The sequence below is a fragment of the Bombina bombina genome, chromosome 1 (assembly GCF_027579735.1).
Source record: "Bombina bombina isolate aBomBom1 chromosome 1, aBomBom1.pri, whole genome shotgun sequence".
Lineage (NCBI taxonomy): Eukaryota > Metazoa > Chordata > Amphibia > Anura > Bombinatoridae > Bombina > Bombina bombina.
In genome coordinates this window covers 99,232,565-99,239,085 of record NC_069499.1, presented here as the reverse complement: position 1 = coordinate 99,239,085, position 6,521 = coordinate 99,232,565, and positions in this window count along the sequence as shown.

Below are 6,521 nucleotides of genomic sequence, written 5' to 3'. Positions count from 1 at the left end.
AGGTACTGCCTGTTATTGTTCAATGGCTGCTAGGCTACTGCCTGTTATTGTTCATTGGCTGCTAGGTACTGCCTGTTATTGTTAATTGGCTGCTAGGTACTGCCCGTATTGTTCATTGGCTGCTAGGTACTACCTGTTATTGTTCATTGGCTGCTAGGTTCTGCCTGTTATTGTTCATTGGCTGCTAGGTACTATCTGTTATTGTTCATTGGCTGCTAGGTACTGCCTGTTATTGTTCATTGGCTGCTAGGTACTACCTGTTATTGTTCATTGGCTGCTAGGTAAATGCCTGCTATGGCTCATTTGTGACTAGGTACTTCCTGCTAATACTCAATGAGCATAATTGATACTGGTTTATAAGTTTAAATTAAAATGTTTACATCTTTAACTTCCTATTTCCAGGTAAAAAGTCAACATGTTTATTTAACCCTAAAATATAATAATAATCTATTGCAAAGGGATCTCAACAACACCAAAAAGACTCTTCCTTCTTCAAGAAAAAAGCCGTGGGGACACACTTACACACTTTCACACTTTATTACCATAGTTGCCCGTACTTTAAAGAAGCTGGTTATAGCAACAAGACCTTTGGTTATATTTGGACAAGTTGTTTAAGTTTTTTCATAACCTAGCATTTATAACTTTATCAGGTAAATAGTTTATGTTTCGTGTGTTCTTTATTACTCTGCACTTTTAATTTCTTCATGTCTTTGAAGCACTAGTTCCCATGTTTTTCATTTACTACACCGTATGCATTGATAATTTCCCACCTATATATCACCTATAACGACCTCTGTATGCATTTCTGTATTTACTCTCAAGTCAGGAGTTTGGGGGGGGGGGGGGCGGAGGGACACTTTATGCATTGATTGTAAAACAAATGTCTTTACTACTAACCTAGCATCATTAATGTACGTAATTTTAATCTAACATATGCTCCTCCTTCGGGGCTAGCGGCCGAAGCTGCGAGGGAGGCAAAATAAGAAGAGCTTTACATAGTACATGCCAACCTTTACTCAACTGAAAATTTCATATATAACATGGCGATATAGTTCATAGCGTATTGGAAAGTGTTTACATACAATAAATCTATATATGGAACTTGAAACAGAGCTCCCTTTGTTTTTGCACCGCTGTTTATATTAACCTAGTTTAAAGCTATTATATGGGCAGTCTCTTCAATCCCTTAAAATGTTACATAAATCCCTATGTATAATACTTAACCCCTTAATGACCAGACCATTTTTCAATTTTCTTACCCTTAAGGACAAGGGCTATTTTTACATTTCTGCAGTGTTTGTGTTTAGCTGTAATTTTCCTCTTACTCATTTACTGTACCCACACATATTATATACCATTTTTCTCGCCATTAAACCGACTTTCTAAAGATACCATTATTTTCATCATATCTTATAATTTACTATAAAAAAATTATAACATATAAAAAAAAATATGGTAAAAAACACACTTTTTCTAACTTCGACCCCCATACTCTGTTACACATCTACAACCACCAAAAAACACCCATGCTAAATAGTTTCTAAACTTTGTCCTGAGTTTACAAATTCCCAACATTTACATGTTCTTTGCAAGTGATCGGGCAATAAATACAAGTAGCACTTTGCTATTTCCAAACCACTTATTTTCAAAATTATCGATAGTTACATTGGAACACTGATATCTGTCAGGAATCCCTGAATATCCCTTGACATGAATATATTTTAATTTTAGAAGACATCCCAAAGTATTGATCTAGGCCCATTTTGGTATATTTCATGCCACCATTTCACCGCCAAATGCGATCAAATAAAAAAACTTTTTTTGTCACAAACTTTAGGTTTCTCACTGAAATTATTTACAAACAGCTTATGCAATTATGGCAAAAATGGTTGTAAATGCTTCTCTGGAATCCCCTTTGCTCAGAAATAGCAGACTTTCATGGCCTTTGGGGTTGCTTTTTGGTAATTAGAAGGCCGCTAAATGCTGCTGCGCACCACTTGTGTATTATGCCCAGCAGTGAAGGGGTTAATTAGGGAGCTTGTAGGGTTAATGTTAGCTTCAGTGTCGTGTAAGTAGACAACCCCAACAGGCCCACTTATTCAAGCTCCGTATGGAGCTTGAAGGGCCGTGTTTCTGGCGAGTCTCAGACTCGCCAGAAACACAACTTATGAAGCAGCGGTCTAAAGACCGCAGCTCCATAACCCTGTCCGCCTGCTCTGAACAGGCGGACAGGAATCGCCAGACATCAACCCGATCGAATACGATCGGGTTGATTGACAGCTCCCTGCTGGCGGCCCGATTGGCCGCGAGTCAGCAGGGGGGCGGCGTTGCACCAGCAGCTCTTGTGAGCTGCTGGTGCAATGTTAAATGCGGAGAGCGTATTGCTCTCCGCATTTAGCGAGGGTCTTGCGGACCTGATCCGCAGTGTCGGATCAGGTCCGCAAGCCCTTTGATAAATGGGCCTGCTAGTGTTGATCTAGGCCCATTTTGGTATATTTGATGCCACCATTTCACTGCCAAATGCGATCAAATTAAAAAAAAACTTTAAATGTTTCACAAATTTAGGTTTCTCACTGAAATTATTACAAACAGCTTGTGCAATTATGGCACACATTGTTGTAAATGCTTCTCTGGGATCCCCTTTTTCAGAATAGCAGAGTTATATGGCTTTGGCGTTGCTTTTTGGTAATTAGAAGGCCGCTAAATGCCTTTGCGCACCACACATGTATTATGCCCAGCAGTGAAGGGGTTAATTAGGGAGCTTGTAGGGAGCTTGTAGGGTTAATTTTAGCTTTAGTGTAGTGTAGTAGACAACCCAAAGTATTGATGTAGGCCTATTTTGGTATATTTCATGCCACTATTTCACCGCTAAAAGCGATCAAATAAAAAAAATTGTTTACTTTTTTACAATTTTTTTCACAAACTTTAGGTTTCTCACTGAAATTATTTACAAACAGCTTGTGCAATTATGGCACAAATGGTTGTAACTGCTTCTCTGGGATCCCCTTTTTCAGAATAGCAGACATATATGGCCTTTGGCGTTGCTTTTTGGCAATTAGAAGGCCGCTAAATGTTGCTGCGCACCACACTTGTATTATGCCCAGCAGTGAAGGCGTTAAAGGGACAGTTTACTCAAAATTTTTCTCCCCTTTAATTTGTTCCTAATGATCCACTTTACCTGCTGGAGTGTATTAAATTGTTTACAAGTAGCTCCCTTTACCCTTATATTGGCATTTGAAATTGTTAATTTAGCATGTGGTATCCCCACCTATTCTGAAAGTTTGTGGCCGCGGCGTACCAGCTATAGATAAGCTTTGTAAACACAGCCAGCAGAAGAAAATTACAACTCCCAGTGTGATAAAGCAGAGATAAGGTAATAAAATGTTGATTTTCCAATTGTTCTCTCAAAGTACTGGTGATTGTTTTAAGGACAGAATAAGATAAAGAAGCAGGTATATTTGCACCAATGTGATACAGTAATGAGATCTGATGTATACCTACACGCTCAACCCATTTTATTAGGTTGTGGCTTCAAAACACAAAATCAGAGCTTTATATACACAAAAAAGCCTTAAAAAGCTAATTTTCATACATTTTTTACTCTGCAGTTGGTAAAAAAAGCAATTGTAAACACATTAAGGGAAAAACTATTTTACAGTATACTGTCCCTTTAATTAGGTAGCTTGTAGAGAGCTTGCAGGGTTAATTTTAGCTTTAGTGTAGAGATCAGCCTCCAACCTGACACATCCCACCCCCTGATCCCTCCCAAACCGCTCTCTTCCCTCCCCCACCCCACAATTGTCCCCCGCCACTCTTAAGTACTGGCAGAAAGTTCTGCCAGTACTAAAATAAAATATAATATTTTTTTTTTAATTATTATTTATTTAACTGTGATGGACCCCCCCTTAAGCCCCCACCTCCCTGACCCCCCCCCCAAACAGCTCTCTAACCCTCCCCCCGCTACCTATTTGCCGCCATCTTTGGGTACTGGCAGCTGTCTGCCAGTACCCAGTTTGCCCCCCCAAAACAACATTTTTTTGTTTGTTTTTTTATAAAATATAGCTTTTTCTGTAGTGTAGCTGCCCCCCCTCCCCCCTCCCTGATCCTTTGATATTTTTTTTTTTATTATTTATTTTCCCCCCTCCCTCTTACGCTGCAATTTAATGATCATTGGTGGCAGTAGTTGCTGTATGCGCTTGCACACGCAGCGCGCACGCCCCCCGCAGGCTACTCCGCATACTCCCGGCACCCCGGCGTGCACATTGCACTTACAGGAACCGGATGCCGGGGGGTAACGATGGGCCCTCCCACCCCGCCTCCCTGCTAAGCTCCACCCAGTGGCTCTCTCTGCATCGGATGCTTGAAAAAGGGTATTGCAGGATGCCTCAATATCGAGGCATCACTGCAATACCCTGAGAGCTGCTGGAAGCGATCGCATTCGGTTAAAACACTCAATTAGATCAGGACCGTGCCAGGTACGTCCATTGTGCACTAACTGACAGTTTTTGCAGGACGTACCTGGCACGTCCTTGGTCGTTAAAGCGGTTAAAGGGATACTAATCCCAAATTTTTTTGTTCATGATTCAGATAGAGTACTTTCTAATTTACTCCTCTTATCAATTTTTTTTCATTCTCTGCTATCTTTATTTGAAAAAAGAAGGCATCTAAGCTAAGGAGCCAGACAATTGTTGGTTCAGACCCTAAACAGCACTTGCTGAAATGGTGGTTACATTTAGCCACCAATCAGCAAGCACAACCAGGTTGTGAACCAAAAATGGGCCACTTCTAAACTTACATTCTTGTTTTCGAATAAAGATAGCAAGAGAATGAAGAAAAATTGAATAATAGGAGTAAATTAGAAAGTTGCTTAAAATTGCATGCTCTATCTGAATCATGAAAGAAAAATTTGGGTTCAATGTCCCTTTAATTAATACAGTGAGTACTCTCTTCTACGACTGTTGTCAGTGAGGTCAGCCTCGGCCTCTAGTTAGATTAACCAGACCAGTTTATGCTTATAGTTACAAAATCCCTATACCTCTTATATACAAAATCTGTAAGGACCTAAAAGTGGCCTACACTACCTGTTCTAGGGACCAAATGAGGACCGCCAACATATACACATATATGTTTTATATATGTTGTCTGTATTCTTACTAAATGTATAACTTTGTGTAAGCTTGATAATTGTATTGTGCAACTCCTTAAATAAAACATTAAAATAAATAAAAAAAAGTCAACATGTTTAAATTCTGCTCCTCAATGTAAGATAGAACATTATTGTTTACAAAGTCCCTTTTAAAATTACAAGATGGATTGATGACTGTGGCCACACAAAAATGTTCCTTAAGGACATTAAGTATAATATAAATGAGCCCTGGAGTGGAATATCAATTTGTAGTGGAAATTACCTTTAGAGTACAATAGAGTGCCTCCACATAGTTTAAAACACATAAGTCAATCATTCAAATTGCTGTTTTACACTTTCTACAATATAGAAACATAGAAATTGTCTGTAGATAGGAACCAAAAGGCCAATCAAGTCTACCCATGTTTCTTGTGCAGTGTAAACTTACTTATTTTTTTAGGATAGACCAGTAGTGGACCTACTCAAACACAGGGCCGTGGTGCAAAACCAGTTTAAAGCAATAGTAATAATATACATGCTTCTCTGTATAATGATTTTGAGTATATATACTGATATATATATATATATATATTATATATATTTATATATATATATATATATATATTAATACTGAGGGTTTATTAACTGGTGAGCATTGCTGCTTGGTATAATGATATTGAGTATCTATACACAGATAATGACCACGTAGGGACATGTATAGACTGGCTGCTATGAGCCCCCCACCCCCAAACACTTTGGCCCTGCGCCAATGGTAGTTCTGCCTCTGGGATAGACATATGCATGTCCTGGGCATTTTTGAATTCTTTTACAGTCTTTGTGTTTACCACCTCTATAAGAACTTTATTCAATGAATACAAACCATCCTTTCTGTAAAAAAAAACTGCTTCCTCATAAATCTCCTGAACCTGCTACTCTCTAATTTAAGATTGTGACCCTGGCATGCCCTGAGGTACGGGACTGCGCTATGCTTACCAGGCATTGGGTCTTGGAACACTACTAAATTAGCGCTGCTAAGAGATGTAATTTTAACACCCTCCCATTCAGACTTGGTGCCAAAGAAGCTGTATGGGTCACTTCTGGTAGAAGATACATAAATAGATCTATCTTTGCACACTTGCCAACAATTCCATCAAAAATATATAACGAACAGCGTACACAGCACTGTTGGCAACACTAAGCAGAAGACTGTTTAGCATGGCCACAAACCTCCCACTGCCACAGTTCTTTCATGAACAGCGCCCCACCAGCCTTTCCAGATATTCCAGCATGACTTTTAGGGAGTTTTCAAACCCAAACCTTGGGGCCCTGACAGAACCCTGGTTTTTATATTCCTATTTTGTGGGTAATGCTTTCAGTTTCAGAAGGTTTGACTTTG